Raw genomic sequence first — 18,736 nt, 5'->3', positions numbered from 1 at the left:
CTGCAACACCTACTCAGTGAACACCTACCTACTCAGTGAACACATCACACATGACATTCCAAAGTTCCCAGCACTGATCATTTTTTTACGCAATCTCTCATTTCCCCCTCTCTCCTTTCCAGTCTTGTGAGTTAATGGCAGGTTTGATGAACATTTCTAAGGGGAGTTTCCAAAAGACTAAGTAGAGACTCTGATATTGAAACTTGGACTTAGTAGTAGAAGCCCCTTTCTGCCAGAAATGAATTTTCCCTGGTGCCCTGATTGTGAAGTAATTTAAGACATGCTCCAGAACTTTGGCGACTAGTAAGTATTTTTTAAACCTCCGCTTTGGGCTGAATGTGTCAATGCATAATTTATGAGCAGAATAACTGTCCTACCTCAATTAGCCATGGAATTCTGAGTTTGAAAGCCCTTTGCCATTTGAGAGAGAGAGAGAGAGAGACGGGGACAGGATATTCTTACGCGCTACACGCTTCAGCACTCGGCTGTCCCGCTCTGTGAGCTTGTGTGGCCTACCACTTTACGGCTGAGCAATAACAGCACTTACAGTTGACTGGGGATGAAATTTTACGAGCTGACTTGTTGGAAAGGTGGCATCCTATGACAATGCCACGTTGAAAGTCACTGAGATTTTCAGTAAGGCCATCCTATGGCCAATGTTTGTATATGGAGATTGTATGGCTGTGTGCTCGATTTTATACACCTGTCAGCAACGGGTGTGGCTGAAATAGCTGAATCAACTAATTTGAAGGGTGTGAACTATTTTTGGCCATGTAGTGTATGTGACGTAGTACACAATTTCTGGCGACCACTTTTGGCTCATGAGCGCTACTTTCAGAACTACTGTCTAAAAAGTATAAAAAAGTACCGGATAATCTTTTTAAGCTGCTCCTTATACTTATACTCATCACTCTCTCTCTCTCTCTCCTTCTCTCTCTCTCTCTCTCTCTCTCCTTCTCGCTCTCTCTCTCTCTCTCTCTCTCTATTTCTATCTCTCTCTCTCTATTTCTATCTCTCTCTCTCTCTCGCTCTCTCTCTCTCTCTCTCCTTCTTTGTTCTCTCTCTCTCTCTCTCCTTCTTTGTTCTCTCTCTCTCATTTGGTAATAACAAAGCAGAGTGAGAAATCAAACTTCCTGTGTGCTGCTCATAACCAAGATCATAGACACAGCTTTTCTCTGATTTCTTATCCAAGCTTTTACTTTGCGCTTGGCCAGAAGGCATTTTCATATTTTAATAAAAGGTTCTGTGTTTATGTGATCTTTTGTGGCATCTACAATTCATTGTGTGACAGGGCTTCACAATACTCATGGCTACCAATACAGTTGAAAATATTGAAGGGATTGTGGCCTTGGAACACGTGCTAGACTTTAACTCCCCAAAGCGGAAGTGGGTGCTGTGTTGCATGGTGTGAACAACTGGCTCCTCAACTTACATCTGGATCAAAAGAAAGAGGAGAGCGGGCCTTGAAACATTTATGAGTTGTGATGAAACTGACATCCCATGTCTGGAGCGTTCAGTCAGAGTGCACCCATCCGGTCCAGAGAGGGTCATCGACAGGGCCAGGACCACAACAGGCCAGGAGCCTCTGTGGTTTCCTTTCATTTATGCCTTTTGTAACTGACACTGCTGTCCCCTCGGCTAATAGCTGGCGGGTGATAAGCAGCTCATGCTTTCCAATGTTCTGAGGCAGCCAATACCCCCAAACCCCCCTTCTCCCCTTCTCCCCACACCCCCTCACACTGCTTCCTCTCCAGGCGCTGACCTTTGGGATGCTGTTTTTCCCGTCCCCCCTAGCCAGGGGCCTCCTGGGAGCTGTAAATGGGCTCAGCGTTAATTGCCTGTTGAAGGACAGAAGCAGTTCCTCGCGGCCTGATTGCAGACTCCCCCGAGAGTATAGCTGTCCGTTTCTGTGACTTTTGCTGTAATGCACACACAGGATCTGTCCGGCAAATTCACTCAGCATGCACTTAACATGCACGCATACATGGACGCATGCACGCACGCGAGTACACTAACACACACATACTGTAATCACACTAGGAAGCCACACACACACTTACGCTAATACACAGTCTATTTTTACCACCTACAGACGTACACACACATTTTGTATACTCATCTGCTCTCACAATGGGAATATTGAAATGTTTCAAAATTCGAAAGAAACCATCCAACCACGCATCCAAAGGGTGTGTGTGTATCTGTCCAGACGGTTTATTGCTGAGGTCTCTATCTGTCCTGGCCTAGCCGTGTGCCTGTCAGACAGACATCAGAAAACAGCAGACAGATTGTTCATAATGTGCTCTTCATGCTTTGTGGTTTCCTGTGTTGGCCCTGCTCTAGGCTCTGTGGTGCTCTGGAGCCATCAGCCACCAGTTAGGGTTCACATAAACACCACCTATCCCAGTAGCCTGGGTGTCACGCTGATTTAGACAGATATCCCATGGAGCGCAGCCAGGGAGGAGAGATTTTATTGAGAGCTTCTATGGATTGTTTTTCTATGTTTTATTCAGGGGAATTGAGTTGGATGTGAGGCCAAACTCCTTAAGACCTCCAAGTCCTTCAGAGTCAGTGAATAGTACTTGTCTTGTGTGTTGCCATTCCCATGCATAGCTAGCTACCCCCGGAGTGCTATCACCCTCACACGCACATACAGTTGAAGAAACAACAAGCATATGGAGAGAAATCCCGAGTATGGTGCATAGTAAATGTAGCATTTAATTCCACTACTGTGCATAACATTACAGTATATACTGTATGTACTGTATAATATGAAGATTTTTTTTTTGTCAGCATTCGTGACACCTGACATTTAACCCTTACATACATTTAGCCTGTTAAAAGTGTGTACAGGCTATAAGCTAAGGTATGGATACCATAAGGAGTGGTGAGCAGGTGAAAGTGAACCCTCCCCCTCTACCTGAGAGAGAGAAAGAAGCAGCAGAGCATCAATCTGCCAGATAGATGCATTTCTCTTGCCTAAGCAGCGTTGGTTGTCATGGATAGGCAGATTCAGACGATGAGCAGGGTCTAACCCAGACAGACCAGAAAGGGCGATATGTTATGTTTGGGACTTAGTTTGATGTTTTGGTGGAATACATTTTTACAGTATAAGGCATTGCATTTATTTCACAACAGAAACATGCTGAAATATCAACCTTGACAACGATGAACATCCATTCACGGCCATTAAACTAATGATAACGCACATTTGGTTTGATACAGTAAATCTATCGGAGCATTATGACTTGACCTTCTTGTAGAGACCAAATGAGAGCCATGTTTGACTCTATTGATGTGGTATTTATCCCTCATTAATTCCACATATGCATCCCGGCTTCCCCAAGTCTGAGACTGCCGTCATTGAAGTTGTTTCTGGTGATGTCAAAATCAGGGGTGTAGCACAAAACAAAGTCATCTGCGATTGGATCACCTCTAACCAACCAGAGTATCAAAGCCAATGACACATTTTCAAACGCCTCTTTAAACACATGTGTTCTGGCTCTGGCCCACCCATCGGTTTCTATTCTAGAAATTGTTGGGGAGGAACTCAATCCAGACTCATTGTGGAGAAGAAACTAACGTCCGTGGGCGTGGCGTAGCATTTGGCCTGAGCAAGGACTTTGGGTAGCCAGGCAACACAGCTTCCTCCACCCACACTCTCCCGTCATCTCATAGTGTTTCAGCCTCATCCATTTTTGGAGAAACATTGTGACCAATCGCTACCGCTAATGACAACTTGCTGAGCTGGAGCCAATCAGAGCGGTGATGTTTAATGTTTTTGAAATGCGTTTTGGTTAAGTGGACATGATAAATCATCTCCTTTAAACACTAGACTAATGCTGTGGAATTGAGCCTACAATTCAATTACCTGCAGTCTGATGGGAGAGCTACGATGTAGGAGGTTTATGTATGTAAATAGAGTACTGTATGTGGGAGAGTAGCGGGAGCTGTGACTGCGTCTACAGTGCTACTTACTACACACTGTAATCACATTAAAAAGGCATGAAGGATCTCTTGTTAGCACGAGAAGTCTCCTTGAGTTAAAAGATGAATACTTTCTCAGATAGGCCTCCTGAGTAAAGTCTTAAATGAACTGCAGTGCACACACTGTACAGTACCTTTTAATAGCTAAGAGAATGTGATTGAGAATTCTCATAATATATTGAACGAGAGAGCAGATGTTTATTAGGTAACCGCAAGTGCCCTTTCTTATTACTGTCCTCTAACACTGTAACAGTAGGCGATTGTTGCCTTAGACATCGTTGCCTCAACTAATATCCGCAATGAGTTTCTCTGCAGTGCAGAGTTGCAGTCTGGCGTCTTTTCCTGCAAAGCAAAGCATTTGGCTATAGGTTTCACGGAGATGAGGTCAAATATCAGTTTCTTGTGAATTTGAAGAACCTTGGTTTGAGGCCTAAATCGACCATATCAAAAAACATATTTCCTAACCCCTCTACAATGTACCCTTAACAATGCCTGCTTTCTCTGTTCTTGATAATAATATGCCGTTTAGCAGACGCTTTCACTCAAAGCGTTTTACATTAGTGCTTGCATACATTTTAGTATCTGTGACCCCAGTGGGAATTGAAACCACGGCGCTGACACCATATATGACCATTAGAACCGCTCTTTATGTTTTGATGGCTATTTTGTTTTGTTCATCCTCCCTTCCACAAGCAAGAGGTGGTTCTAAAACATGGAGGTCCTGCTTGTGACACTGACGTTGAAATCTGCTCTGTATCTACAGAGAAAGCAAACAACTACACCATCCAGGAAACCCAAAGAGCCATCTGCATCTCAATGTCATTATAAAGACATGTTTTGAGTGCTCTAGCAACAATTGTAGGGCTTGGGATATCTAGGGTGTAGGGATATTGTAGGGTGAATTGGTATATCTACTTGTATGATCGGATTAGTGTATTCTCTTGGATCCATTCTTGTGCTTGGCTGGTATCTATGCTGTTGAGATTACTCTTAGGCCTATATCCATATCTTTACTAAGAAATAGCCCACAAAATGTAAGGCTGAAAAGAAGAACGAATGAGAGCTCTAAATGTAATTTGGTTCTCATTGACTGCATCCTCCCGACCTGCATTTGTACCTCTCCCTTTCAACGAGGCAAATTGCCATAACGTCTGTCGATCAGGGGGTGGAGAGTTGGAGCGGTGAGGAGTTTTGTCTTCAACCGACATTACCACGCTTGTTTCGTTGCAGCCTTCTGTAATGACTGTAAGAACGATAATGGCAGGTGGCAGGAGGTATGAAATGGTTTCTCTGAACTCCACACCCATAGGGAGGATAATGCAGCCATTCAGGCCCTCTCCTCTCCAGAAGGAGCATCTTTTGTGCCGGCACTCACATGCTACTCCACAGGGCCCTGAAAGGAGCCATTTTGTTCAATTTCTCTAAAAGCCACTGGCTTATGTAACATTTTAAAGACTTTGGCTATTAAAGTTTCTTTAACACACTACTGAATGACTTTTGTGCTGCCTTGTGATCTGTTCATCATTTTCAGAGGGCCTATACAGTGAGGGGAAAAAGTATTTGATCCCCTGCTGATTTTGTACTTTTGCCCACTGACAAATAAATGATCAGTCTATAATTTTAATGGTAGGTTTATTTGAACAGTGAGAGACAGAATAACAACAAAGAAATCCAGAAAAACACATGTTAAAAGTTATAAATTGATTTGCATTTTAATGAGGGAAATAAGTATTTGACCCCCTCTCAATCAGAGAGATTTCTGACTCCCAGGTGTTTTTATACAGGTAATGAGCTGAGATTAGGATCACGCTCTTAAAGGGAGTGCTCCTAATCTCAGCTCCTAATCTCAGTTTGTAACCTGTATAATAGACACCAGAAGCCATCAATCTATCAGATTCCAAACTCTCCACTATGGCCAAGACCAAAGAGCTCTCCAAGGATGTCAGGGACAAGATTGTAGACCTACACAAGGCTGGAATGGGCTACAAAACCATCGCCAAGCAGCTTGGTGAGAAGGTGAAAACAGTTGGTGCGATTATTCGCAAATGGAAGAAACACAAAATAACTGTCAATCTCCCTCGGCCTGGGGCTCCATGCAAGATCTCACCTTGTGGAGTTGCAATGATCATGAGGAATCAGCCCAGAACTACACGGGAGGATCTTGTCAATTATCTCAAGGCAGCTGGGACCATAGTCACCGAGAAAACAATTGGTAACACACTATGCCGTGAAGGACTGAAATCCTGCACCACCCGCAAGGTCCCCCTGCTCAAGAAAGCACATATACATGCCCGTCTGAAGTTTGTCAATGAACATCTGAATGATTCAGAGGACAACTGGGTGAAAGTGTTGTGGTCAGATGAGACCAAAATGGAGCCCTTTGGCATCAACTCGCCGTGTTTGGAGGAGGAGGAATGCTGCCTATGACCCCAAGAACACCATCCCCACCGACAAACATGGAGGTGGAAACATTATGCTTTGGGGGTGTGTTTCTGCTAAGGGGACAGGACAACTTCACCGCATAAAAGGGACGATGAACGGGGCCATGTACCGTCAAATCTTGGGTGAGAACCTCCTTCCCTCAGCCAGGGCATTGAAAATGGGTCGTGGATGGATATTCCAGCATGACAATGACCCAAAACACACGGCCAAGGCAACAAAGCAGTGGCTCAAGAAGAAGCACATTAAGGTCCTGGAGTGGCCTAGCCAGTCTCCAGACCTTAATCCCATAGACAATCTGTGGAGGGAGCTGAAGGTTGAAGTTGCCAAACGTCAGCCTCGAAATCTTAATGACTTGGAGAAGATTTTGTTGTTATTCTGTCTCTCACTGTTCAAATAAACCTACCATTAAAATTATAGACGGATCATTTCTTTGTTAGTGGGCAAACGTACAAAATCAGCAAGGGATCAAATATTTTTTCCCTCACTGTACAAATAAGAAGAGGGGGATGGAAAAGAGAGGAGGAGTAAAAGTCGGCTAAACAGGGGCCTGGCTGGGGCTCCTGCATGCCTTCCAGCTCTCTGAAGTGGTGCAGATCATTTGAATTCAGCGGAAGGCGTGAGAAACTGTAGGAGTGAAGGAGAGTAGAGGATTGGTCTGGATTATGACTCTAGCCAGTTGCCCAGGCCAGTGTGGCAGTTTCCACACAAACATTAAATCGTTGAATTATTGAACAGGACTGATTGACTAAACTCACTTCACTTGCTGGGCCAGGCTTGGCTGGCTGAAAATAGGGTTCCTCTGACTGCACACTTACTGGCAGATTGTGTTCTTTATATAATGTAGTGTAGTCACCTTCCAAGTAGCCCTATACAATCTGTATTATCCTTGACCCAAACAATCTTGATCTTAACTCTTTGGTGAGGTGTAGCTAGGTAAAGACATTTGGTTTGGTCCATTACCCATCTTACCCCGTTGGGTCATTTCATTGTTTTGTAGGGATTTACAAAGGTTGACGGCAATGCTATTAATTGACTTTTGTCCATTGATAACACACTCAATTTTTTCATATATATTTAATGTTGTTTGGTCCTTAGTGTGAATTTTGTTTTCATGACAATTTAAATATTTATTTAAATACTTAAATATTTAAATATTGAAATACTCCCTCTAAAGGGAGGCAATAATAACGCAGTCAATAAATGTCATATGGAGGTTCCCTGTGCATCCAACCATTCTGACACACACACACACACACACACACACACACACACACACACACTGGAATGTAAATCGGCAGTAGACAGACTATTCTCAGCCTATATATGAATTATTACGGAATGCGGATGTAACTGTCCCTGATGCACATGCAAAACAAGGGATGCACAAAGGGCCAACCGGAAAAAGCTATTAGGTCTTTATTGAAATGACAATGGAATAAAGGAGCCACGATATCCATTTGAAGAATGTCAAGAGAGAGATTCCCGAACCTATGAGTTTTACATGGCTGGTCCCAGCAGTGGTGGTAAAGAGAGAGAGATTCCCCAACCTATGAGTTTTACATGGCTGGTCCCAGCAGTGGTGGTAAAGAGAGAGAGATTCCCCAACCTATGAGTTTTACATGGCTGGTCCCAGCAGTGGTGGTAAAGAGAGAGAGATTCCCCAACCTATGAGTTTTACATGGCTGGTCCCAGCAGTGGTGGTAAAGAGAGAGAGATTCCCCAACCTATGAGTTTTACATGGCTGGTCCCAGCAGTGGTGGTAAAGAGAGAGAGATTCCCCAACCTATGAGTTTTACATGGCTGGTCCCAGCAGTGGTGGTAAAGAGAGAGAGATTCCCCAACCTATGAGTTTTACATGGCTGGTCCCAGCAGTGGTGGTAAAGAGAGAGAGATTTGCATTAAGAAAGCATGAACCGCTGCTATCTCTTCTTTAAGCATGCTCTGTGTGTGTACGTGTGGAGATGCCAGCTTGTTTTAAGTCTGGCCTGAAACCGTTAAATCGCCGACTGAGGCAGGCCCCCGTTACACTTTGAATGTTGCCATCTATCTCAGGAGCTGAATTTTTTATGTACTAATTAAAATGTGCAGGTCAAGTCTCCCATGACACCTATTTCTGCTAATAAGGGGAAAAGAGCCCGTCGCACTCGTTAACTCTGCTCTTTTCCCGAGACGAGATTTAAAGGATGAAGGGTGACATTCTCCCCCATTTTGTAAATGAATGCAATTGATCTGCCTAACAAGAACAAAGTTAGGCTTCCAAATACCACATGATAAAGAGATTAAGCCTTTAAATGGCTTTCCAAAGGCAATCTTTATTGCTATGCCCGGAGCAAGGGCATTAAACTTTCAATTAGAATTTCAAATAGGCTATTGACTGGAATGTATAAAATGTAGCTACACAGCTATATAGATTGTGAAAAGGTCTTCTTTCTAGGGGCAGGTTGTGTAACCTAGAAATCCATCAGACCAGAGGTTATACAGGAAAAACACGGTTGGCAGCCTTAATTTTTTAGCTTGAAGGACATATATTTATTGAGGCAAGCATGTGTTTTCTCTCAAGCCTGTACATATTCAGGTGGTTGTAATTGTGATTGTTAGAAAATGTGATGGCGTTTACTTTAACCGGCTTCATGGCGAGCCACGTTTGTAATCTATGGTAATTTTACCGAAGCCTTTTGATCCCTGTGTACTTTTTTGTGGTCAAGAGTTTTACTCTGTGTCAGCTTTGGTTCTTTCTTTCTCCTTTCTTTTTTGTTTCTTAGTTTCTTTGATGTTGTTCAAAGACCTAGTACTTTTGTTAGTTTTAATTTCCAAGGTTCTTTATTTCCAAGTTAAAGGACTGTTTCTAATTTTCCATGAGTGATCTCTAATTCCAATTTAATTGCCTCTAATGCCATATTAACTTTTGTCAAAATATTTAGATTTATGTCATCCTAATTCAATCTGCTATTCTTATAGAGCACCGTGATTGAAGTCAGTTGTGCCTGTTTATGATTTACTGTACTCTCTCTCCCTTTCTCTCTCTCTCTCTCTCTTTCTCTCTCTCTCTCTCCCTTTCTCTCTCTCTCTCTCTCTCTCTCTCTCTCTCTCTCTCTCTCTCTCTCTCTCTCTCTCTCTCTCTCTCTCTTGTTCTCTCTCTCTCGTTCTCTCTCTCTCTCTTTCTATCTCTCTCTTTCTTTTCTCAATTTCTTTCTCAGCCTTGATTATCTCTGTTTTCGTCATTCTCTCTCACCCTCTTACCCCCTCTCTCTCTCTCTCTCCTTCTAGCTACAGGTGATTGTAAGCCTTCAGAGAGAGGCACCAGGATACAATTTGTCAGGACTCTAACAGCCCTTTTCATTCAGACTGTGGGGTTAACATTCTGTTTATGTTAAACTGCATTCAAACTCTAATTAAAACAACATTACATCCCCCATCTGCCAATCTCCAGTAATCTTATTTAATTGCGGTAATTAAACTATATTTACATGTGCAGAATACTTGTAATTTAGCAAATTGCACTCTCCTCTCTGCACATTTAATCAGCGCAGGGAGCTGCAGTGAGCGAGAGAAGTGGAGTGATTTCAATGTTTTGATTTCAGTGGTGGCCTGTGTGTTTCTGACAGGGTAAGTGGACCAGTGCCCGGGGGCTCAGTGAGGTTAGGAAAACAAGCTGGTGGAGAGGTATTGTCATTGGGCTCTGATTGCAGCTCATGTGCCTAATTACAAGCCTGGGCTCCATTGTGAAGCCAGCCAGAAAGTAGAGAATCGACGTGTGTGTGTGTGTGTGTGTGTGTGTGTGTGTGTGTGTGTGTGTGTGTGTGTGTGTGTGTGTGTGTGTGTGTGTGTGTGTGTGTGTGTGTGTGTGTGTGTGTGTGTGTGTGTGTGTGTGTGTGTGTGTGTGTGTGTGTGTGTGTGTGTGTGTGTGTGCGTGCGTGCGTGTTGTGGGTGGGCGTGTAGCAAGGTTGTTAATGATAGTTAAGTGAGAGACACATTTTTGTGTTTCATGCCTTGTTGGAGTTTGTTAATGAGAAGATACTTTTCTGTTTTTACTGTTAAGGCAGTACAATCACTCAGTGGAAAGCAAAGTCAGCTCTATTTTACGTCACCTTTGCCATTTAACATTTCATTTAGTGCAAGAATCACAAAAATGGGTATTTAACCCAGATATCAAATCAATTTTTATTTGTCACATGCGCCAAATACAACCGGTAGACCTTACAGTGAAATGCTTACTTACAAGCCCTTAATAACCAACAATGCAGTTTTAAGAAAAATAAGTGTTAAGTAAAAAATCTCAAATTAAAGTAACAAATAATTAAAGAGCATCAGTAAAATAACAATAGCGAGGCTATATACAGGGGGTACCGGTACAGACAGTAAGCGTATCAAAGACTTTTCCCAGTATTCGTCATTTGCTCATTTACACATGCTCTGAGGCCAGGCCACACTCTGTCATTTGATGCAGTTGACTTGACTTCCATCCTTGTTGTTAGTGGCCATGACTAAGTCCAGGACATTGGACATGCAGCCTGGCCCCCAGCGCCATCCTCTTAGTTAGAGGAGGAGGAGGCACAAGTCTCTGTGGGAAGAGACTGGGTTTATCCTTTGTGTTTATCCTTTGTGTAGCAACTAGCTACCATTAGGCATGTCTCCCTAGGCTAATGGCAGTCCTGTATGCCTGTGAAAGCCCCCATCAGGCCAGATGGAACCTCTGTGGATGGAACAGCACAGCAGTGTGAGGTCAGAGAGTTTCTGCCCCCCCTGGTGAGGTGGAGGTGGGGGAGACCTGCAGGGTGACATGGCTGCTGAGGTAATTGGTGTGGTCACTGAAAGATACCCCACTCCTGGAGTGGCTTATTATCTCCCACATGCCTGTCCCATTACATGTCATTGGGAGATACCATCTGTCATGCAAAGGGGGATAGAAATGGCTAGAGAAATGGCTAGCAACGTCTTTAGCCTTTTCAATTTAGTTACTTGTGAAGACTAGTAAATGTGTTCCTTTTTAACCACCTAAGGATTCAATTGTTTCATCCTATTGTCAGTGGATTCGGCCTGACCCAGAGAGGATGGGTTCCTCTGATTGGTTGGTATATATAAAAGGTTGCCGTATGGGCTCCTCTGATTGGTTGGAATATAAAAGGCTGCCTCAGCTCTGGAATAGAGAGTAGGCTGTGATTGGTATGAATATAAAAGGCTGCTGTGTAGCTCTAAACTAGAAAGAGGAGTAGTTCTAAGTGAGAGCAGTAGCTCGGGGACAGCAGCACAGTACAAATGATGTCCTAAGACGGACAAAGACCCAAATCCTTATTAGCGGAAGAGTAGTTCCTTCTAATTGGTTCCCATTCAGTGTAATTAGCATGGATGGGGCTAATCATGGGATGGAAAACCAATCTAACGCTTGGGATACAACGTCCTTGGCCTCTCTTTCATGCTCAGTTCCATGGATTTAGATTTTTTTTTTTTGGTGCAGTTAGTTTTCTCTTTCATAAGCTTTTGAATGAAAAAGCTTAATGAATTTTAAAAAATATTATATTTTATTTTAAGGTAATGTTCTGTGTGTGGAACAATGCTATGAAGGCAGATTTATTTGAGGTAGTTTGAAATAAAAAAAAATGACAATACTTTTTCTTCTCCAGTTTACTTCAAAGGCAAGATCAAGCAGAGAAAGATGACGTTGTGAGGAAGGCTATGTCTGTTTGGTCCTAAATCATATGAGGTCGGCCCAAGATGAAAGGCCTGGCCACCTCTCCTCATTAGGATGTTTTTACCAATGTTATACTGTCTCTATTCACTACTGCTGTGGTCCTGTAATACATTCTGAAGGAGAAGTGTGCTGGTGCGTCCGGATTTTATAGAAGCCCCCTTTATGTCAATGGATATATCATACTTGGGCAACAGCGATTTCTCGTTCGTTCTTCAAACCTTTAGAAGGTAGGGGAAATAAATAATGGAAGGAAAAGCAGGATATTGCCATCTGACAGTTGTGTGATGATGTGTGAAGCTGTATTTTTAGTCCTTTGACTTTGCCTTGCTTCCTTAAAGGAAGCTTGTTTTCACCGACTGATCAAAACCCAAGTTAATGGCTCTGCTTGTGATACACAAAGGAGAGGACCAGAACAGAACAAAGGCAAAATGATTGGTGGAGAATTGCACTGATGCGCTGTGGATGTAAGTGTGCAGAAAGATGATTGATACTCTCGTCTCGTCTTATCAGGCCCTACAGAGAGATGAGCTCTACTAGTGTTGCATTTGCTGCCAATCAACCCTTTGTCTCATTTTCTCCCATTGGTTACTCTAACCTAGCTGTAACCAACCAACCAACCAACCAGTCACATGCTATCTGTCTCAGATGATAAAGAAAATCTGCTTCTTTTTTTCTACTCTCGCTTTTGATTCAAGCAAACAAAAAAAGAGCTAAGACAAGCACGTTCTACTCCCAACTGTCATAAAGGGGGGATGTTCACAGGATATGAGCTTTTTATTTGATTTTCTCCCTTGTGGTTTTTAGTCCCAGCTATCTGTCTTTATTGATACTAAATCCCTCCACTGATCCCGCTAAATCTTAAATGTGTATCCACTCTCCAACAAATGTCCTTGCGCCTAATCTCTTGGCCGAAGACGAAAAGACGTGCACGCCGGACCACCGCCCCAACCTCAGACCCAGATCACGGCTGTGAGTCTGCTGCCTTCCCCAAAGTGCCGAGGGCAGCGTCTTTCTGGCTCGCCCCTCTGAGCGGTGGAAAGCTCCCTGATCTAAAGCAGAACCATGTTTTTCCCCCAGCTCAGTGTTATTGTGGCAGTGATTATGTGACAATGAGAAGAGCTGGATGGTCTGGATCAGGCTAAATTAGATACATACACAGTTAGTATCATACGTCTGGTATTTATTTAAACATTTCACCCTGTCATTTTTTCATCTTTATTTCTCTCTTTTTTATTAGGGGTTCACAGTGAACCTATTGTGATTTTTACATGGTCAAATAACTCAAGCATAGATTGGTAATTTTTTTCTCCAATTTGGCACACAGACCCTACAGGCCATGAGTAACTTGGTAAAAATAATGGCACCCATTGGCCTATAGGTGGCGCTGTTATAAGCAGTCTCCCTTAAACCCTTATATCCAGCGCTGCGTTCAACTTGAATCTTTGAGACTTGAATCTTTGTATCTAGGTGTTTTTCCTCATGCTGAAGAAATTTGCCTGAAAGACCCATAAGGTCTGCCAGTATAGATGTGCATCTTGGAAAGTTTTGAAAAACTTCTCATGAACTCAAACTCAGACCCAGATCACGGCCGCCAGTCTGCTGCTTTCCCCAAAGTGCAGAGGGCAGTGTCTCTTTGGCTCGCCCCTCTGAGTGGTGGATAGTTCCCTGATTTAAAGCAGAACCATGTTTATCCCCCAGCTCAATGTTATTGTGGCAGTGATTATGTGACAATGAGAAGAGTCGGATGGTCTGGATCAGGCTAAATTAGATACATACACAGTTAGTATCATATGTCTGGTATTTATTTAAACATAAAACAATGAGAAGAGCCGGATGGTCTGGATCAGGCTAAATTAGATACATACACAGGTCAAGAAAACACCAGATAGTATCATATGACTGGTATTTATTTCAACATTTCACCCTGTCATTTTTTCCCCTTCTATTTTATTATTAGGGGTTCAAAGTGATTATGTGAAACCTATTGTTATTCTCAGATTGTTTGATTTATTACATGACCATGAGGAACTTGGTCAAAAAGAATGTCACCGATTGGCCTATAGGTGGTGCTGTTATAAGCAGTCTCACTTGAACCATCATATCCGTTGCCCCGTTTTACCTAGAGACTTGAACCTTTGTATGTAGGTGTTTTTCCTCTTGCTGAACACATTTGCTTCAAGGACCCATTAGGTCATTTTGGAAAACCTTTTTCTCATGAACCATAAGTCGAAATAACACATTTTGTATGGTAGATCTCTAAATGGTAGATCTCTAAATCAGATTTGACGTGTCCATTTCAATCCTTTGTAAATCCACTCCACAGAGGCCTATCAACTTTAAAACCTTTTAAGGATCATCAAAGACATTGCCATGATGAACCATGTTAAAGATGCACTATGCAAAATTCGCTATTCAGAATTCCTGTGTCGAAGGCGGTCTTCCACTCGTCCCACTCTCGTATCTGCACCAGGTGGTAGGCGTTCCGTAAATCCAGCTTGGAAAACACAGTGGCCCCCTGGAGCGGCTCGAAGGCCGAGGAGATGAGTGGTAGCGGGTAACGGTTCGTAACCGTAATGTCATTGAGTCAGCGGTAGTCAATGCACGGGCACAGTGTCTTGTCCTTTTTCTCCACAAAGAAGAACCCTGCGCCTGCGGGAGAGGAAGAGGGATGGATAAATCCAGCAGCTAGGGAGTCCCCAATGTAGGTATCCATAGCCTTGGTCTCCGGTCCCGACAGAGAGTACAGATGTCCCCGGGGCGGCATGGTGCTAGGGAGAAGGTCAATCCCGCAGTCATAGGTGCGGCGGAATGGCGGAGCGGTCCGGGGCACCTTCCGAGCCCCCAGGAAGACATCCGGGGCAGGTTGTGCTGACTTCAGGCAATGGGCGTGGCAGAACGGGCTCCAGCCCATGATGGCCCCCGTAGACCAGTTAATGAGGGGATTATGTTGTTGGAGCCAGGATAATCCCAATACCACAGGAATCAGAGGGGACTTGATGAGCAGGAAATGGAGAGCCTTGCTGTGGTTCCGCGACACCTGTAGGTTGATGGGAGTGGTGTTGTGGGTGACTCGGCCTATAGAGCGCCCGTCCACCACTCTAACGTTCTTTGGGAATGGAGAGGGGCTGAGTGGGGATGTTCAGCTCGGATGTCAGGGTAGTGTCCAAAAAGCTCTCATCAGCCCCGTAGTCAATGAGAATCTGGAGAGATTGGGATTGGTCTCCCCACAGCAGAATGGCATGAAAAGAGGTGCGAGCAGGGGAAGCCGGAATGTTCTCCATATAACCCACCAGAGTACTTGCACCTACCGGTGAGGACACAAAATGACCAAGAGTCCCGCAATACAGAAGACAACTCTTCGTGTCAATCCTGTATTGCCGTTCCTCTGGTGACAGCCCAGCTCTGCCTAATGGCATAGGCTCAGGAAGCGGTGACTCAGCCGTCTTCGACAGCCCTTGGGGCAAGTCGGGAAGCCTCAGGTTCTCTCGGCAACCAGACAGTTGGGAGCTTCCGGGATGACTCTGAGGCAATGTGAGATCCCTGGGTGTGCGAGCGAAATCCAAATTCCTCTCCCTCCGTTGTTCCCGTAATCGCCTATCGATACGGATGGTCAAAGCGATGAGGGAATCGAGCTCCGTAGGTAACTCCTGGGCTGCGAGCTCGTCATTGACTTCCTCCGAGACGCTGTGCAGGAACATATCGAACAGTGCCTCCTGATGCCAAGCACTCTCCGCTGCCAACGTGCGGAAATCCACCGCATAATCAGCTACACTACAGGAGTCCTCCAATAGCCTCCCAGACAACCTTTGGAATTGCTCCAGCAAACGTCCAACGCCCGGTCATGGCGTTCAGCCAACGTTTGGACCCTCTCCACAAGGCCATGAAGCAATTACTTGTTCATAACGATGGTGGCACCCTTTGTGGAGATGGCGTTGCGCAACTGGCCCGGTCTGCTGGGTCAGTCATGGCCAGTTCGTACTATCAGGTGTCAAGGTAAGACCCAGATGCAGACTGTGACATAGTAACAATGTTTAATACAGCAACAGGGGCAAAGGTACAGGACGGCAGGCAGGGTCAGGGGCAGGCAGTGGTCAGGCGGTGGGTACAGGGTCAGGACAGGCAAGGGTCAAAAACCAGGAGGACGAGAAAAGAGAGACTAAGGAAAAGCAGGAGCTGACACAAAAACGCTGGTTGGCTTCACAACCCAAGACGAGCTGGCAGCAGACAAACAGAGAACACAGGTATAAATACACAGGGGGAAATGGTGAAGATGGGCGACACCTGGAGAGGGTGGAGACAATCACAAAGACGGTTGAAACAGATCAGGGTGTGACAGGAGCTCTGGAACAAAATATGTATTTGGTCTACACACTGTATTCCTGAAGAGACAAATATTCTCTGATTGCTCCTGTACGTCTAGTTAATCTGTCCATCAAATATGGGTTCTTCCCCAATGCTTGGAAGTCTAATGCAGTGATACCTATTTTACAATCTGGTGACTGAACACTGGTGGAAAATAACCAACCTATAAGCATTCTTCCAGTGCTATCAAAAGCTGAAAGATGGGTGGCTGGTTATCTGACTGATCACTGATCACGGTGGTGAAGTATTTTTGGATCTTAAAATGTCTTTTGATACTGTGTATCATGAGGTCCTCCTATCCAAACGATCCTCCCTTAAGACGGCTAAGTTTGGATTATCCAACTTTAGGTTTATAAGTTACTTCCTCTGTAGGCCACCAAACTATATATGCATGCGATGATCTTCTCACATTTGCTTCACATGCTGATCACAAGCAGGAGCTACTATTCTGAATTCAATTGAATCACTCTACAAACAAACATATTTGATTTAGTCTGCATAGCTTTAAGCAGTATGTAGATGCAAGCCTTGTCTTTAAGATCCTGCATGGTCTTGCCCCTCCACCCCTATGCCGGCATATTATGCTCAAGGAAAGCACCTCCAGGATAACAAGGGCAGTAACTAGAGAGGATTGCATTGGCCGATTTTACTGTGTTGAAAAGGGACAATCGGCCTTGTCTGTTAGTTCTACAATATACTGGAATGCAATGCCCGTAGACTTGAGAAGCTGCACTGATTATTGTACTATTATTGTAAATTTGAATTGAAAATGTGGCTAAAATCTATCCAAACCTGTACACAGGAGTTATCTGTGGTTCCTTTAATGTAAGACAACAGTTGATGATAGTGTTGTTGTTGTCGTTAGAATGATATATTATTGGATGTAATGTATTTGTATTTTGTATTGTTTTAGTGAGTATTTGTATTGTGGTTGTGTAATTTTTCTTAGCTGCCCTGGGACTACGGGTACAAATGAGCTTTTGGCTAACCCCGGCACATGTAAGTGGACTGGAGGCAGGGCATAAAAGGGATAACAAATCCAGTTGTTTGTGTCGTCCGTTTCCGGAAAGTAATTGCGCACCCAGCTCACTCAGGTGCTTCGCTATATCACGTTTGACATTGTCCGTAAGCTTGAGTTCATTTGCACACAAACAATCATACAATGATTGAAAGACCTGTGTGTTGTCCTTGTTGATGCAGACAGAGAAGAGCTCCAACTTCTTAATCATAGCCTCAATTTTGTCCCACATATTGAATATAGTTGAGGGGAGTCCCTGTAATCCTAGATCCATATCATTCAGGTGAGAAAAAACATCACCTAGGTAGGCCAGACATGTGACAAACTCGTCATCATGGAAGCGGTCAGACAAGTGAAAATTATGGTCAGTAAAGAAAACTTTAAACTTGTCTCTCAATTCAAAAAAGCGTGTCAATACCTTGCCCCTTGATAACCAGCGCACTTATGTGTGTTGTAAAAGCGTTACATGGTCGCTGCCCATTTCATTGCATAATGCAGAAAATACACGAGAGTTCAGGGGCCTTGCTTTAACAAAGTTAACCATTTTCACTGTAGTGTCCAAAACATATTTCAAGCTGTCAGGCATTCCCTTGGCTGCAAGAGCCTCTCGGTGGATGCTTCAGTGTACCCAAGTGGAGTCGGGAGCAACTGCTTGCACGCGCGTTACCACTCCACTATGTCTCCCTGTCATGGCTTTTGCGCCATCAGTACAGATATCAACACATCTTGACCACCAAAGTCCATTTGATGTCACAAAGCTGTCCAGTAATTTAAAATATCCTCTCTTGTTGTCCTGGTTTGCAAATACAATTTTCATAAATGTAACGGACATATACCAGGAGTTGTGCCAGGCCCGCCATGTCTGTTGACTCATCCAGCTGTAATGCATATAATTCAATGGCTTGTATGCGAAGCAGTAATTGTTTCCAAACATCTTCTGCCATGTTACTGATGCGTAGTGAAACAGTGCAGGTGTAGTACTGCTGGTAGTAGCAGTACACCCAGTAGAGCTGGTATGTGTCTCTATGGACGCGGGCCTTACTTTTTTAAACAAATTATCAATTTTCGAAAAAAAGGAATGAGCAGCAGCTACGATTGGCTACATACAGGCCAAAAGGCACCTAAAGGACTCAGACCATGAGAACCAAAATTCTCTGGTCTGATGAAACCAAGATTGAACTCTTTGGCCTGAATGCCAAGCGTCAAGTCTGGAGGAAACCTGGCACCAGCCCTACAAT

General features: G+C 43.9%; 1 protein-coding gene across 7 annotated transcripts in view; it reads left to right on the top strand.

Annotated features, from left to right (window-relative positions):
- LOC110537471 (autism susceptibility gene 2 protein) overlaps nucleotides 1-18,736 on the top strand; it is a 489,908-nt gene that overhangs the window by 284,447 nt on the left and 186,725 nt on the right. The gene's annotated exons all lie outside the window — the stretch shown is intronic.

The sequence above is a fragment of the Oncorhynchus mykiss genome, chromosome 12 (assembly GCF_013265735.2).
Source record: "Oncorhynchus mykiss isolate Arlee chromosome 12, USDA_OmykA_1.1, whole genome shotgun sequence".
In the NCBI taxonomy this organism is placed as follows: domain Eukaryota; kingdom Metazoa; phylum Chordata; class Actinopteri; order Salmoniformes; family Salmonidae; genus Oncorhynchus; species Oncorhynchus mykiss.
The sequence above is the reverse complement of the archived record's forward strand: the minus strand, read 5'-3'. Positions and strand labels throughout refer to the sequence as shown.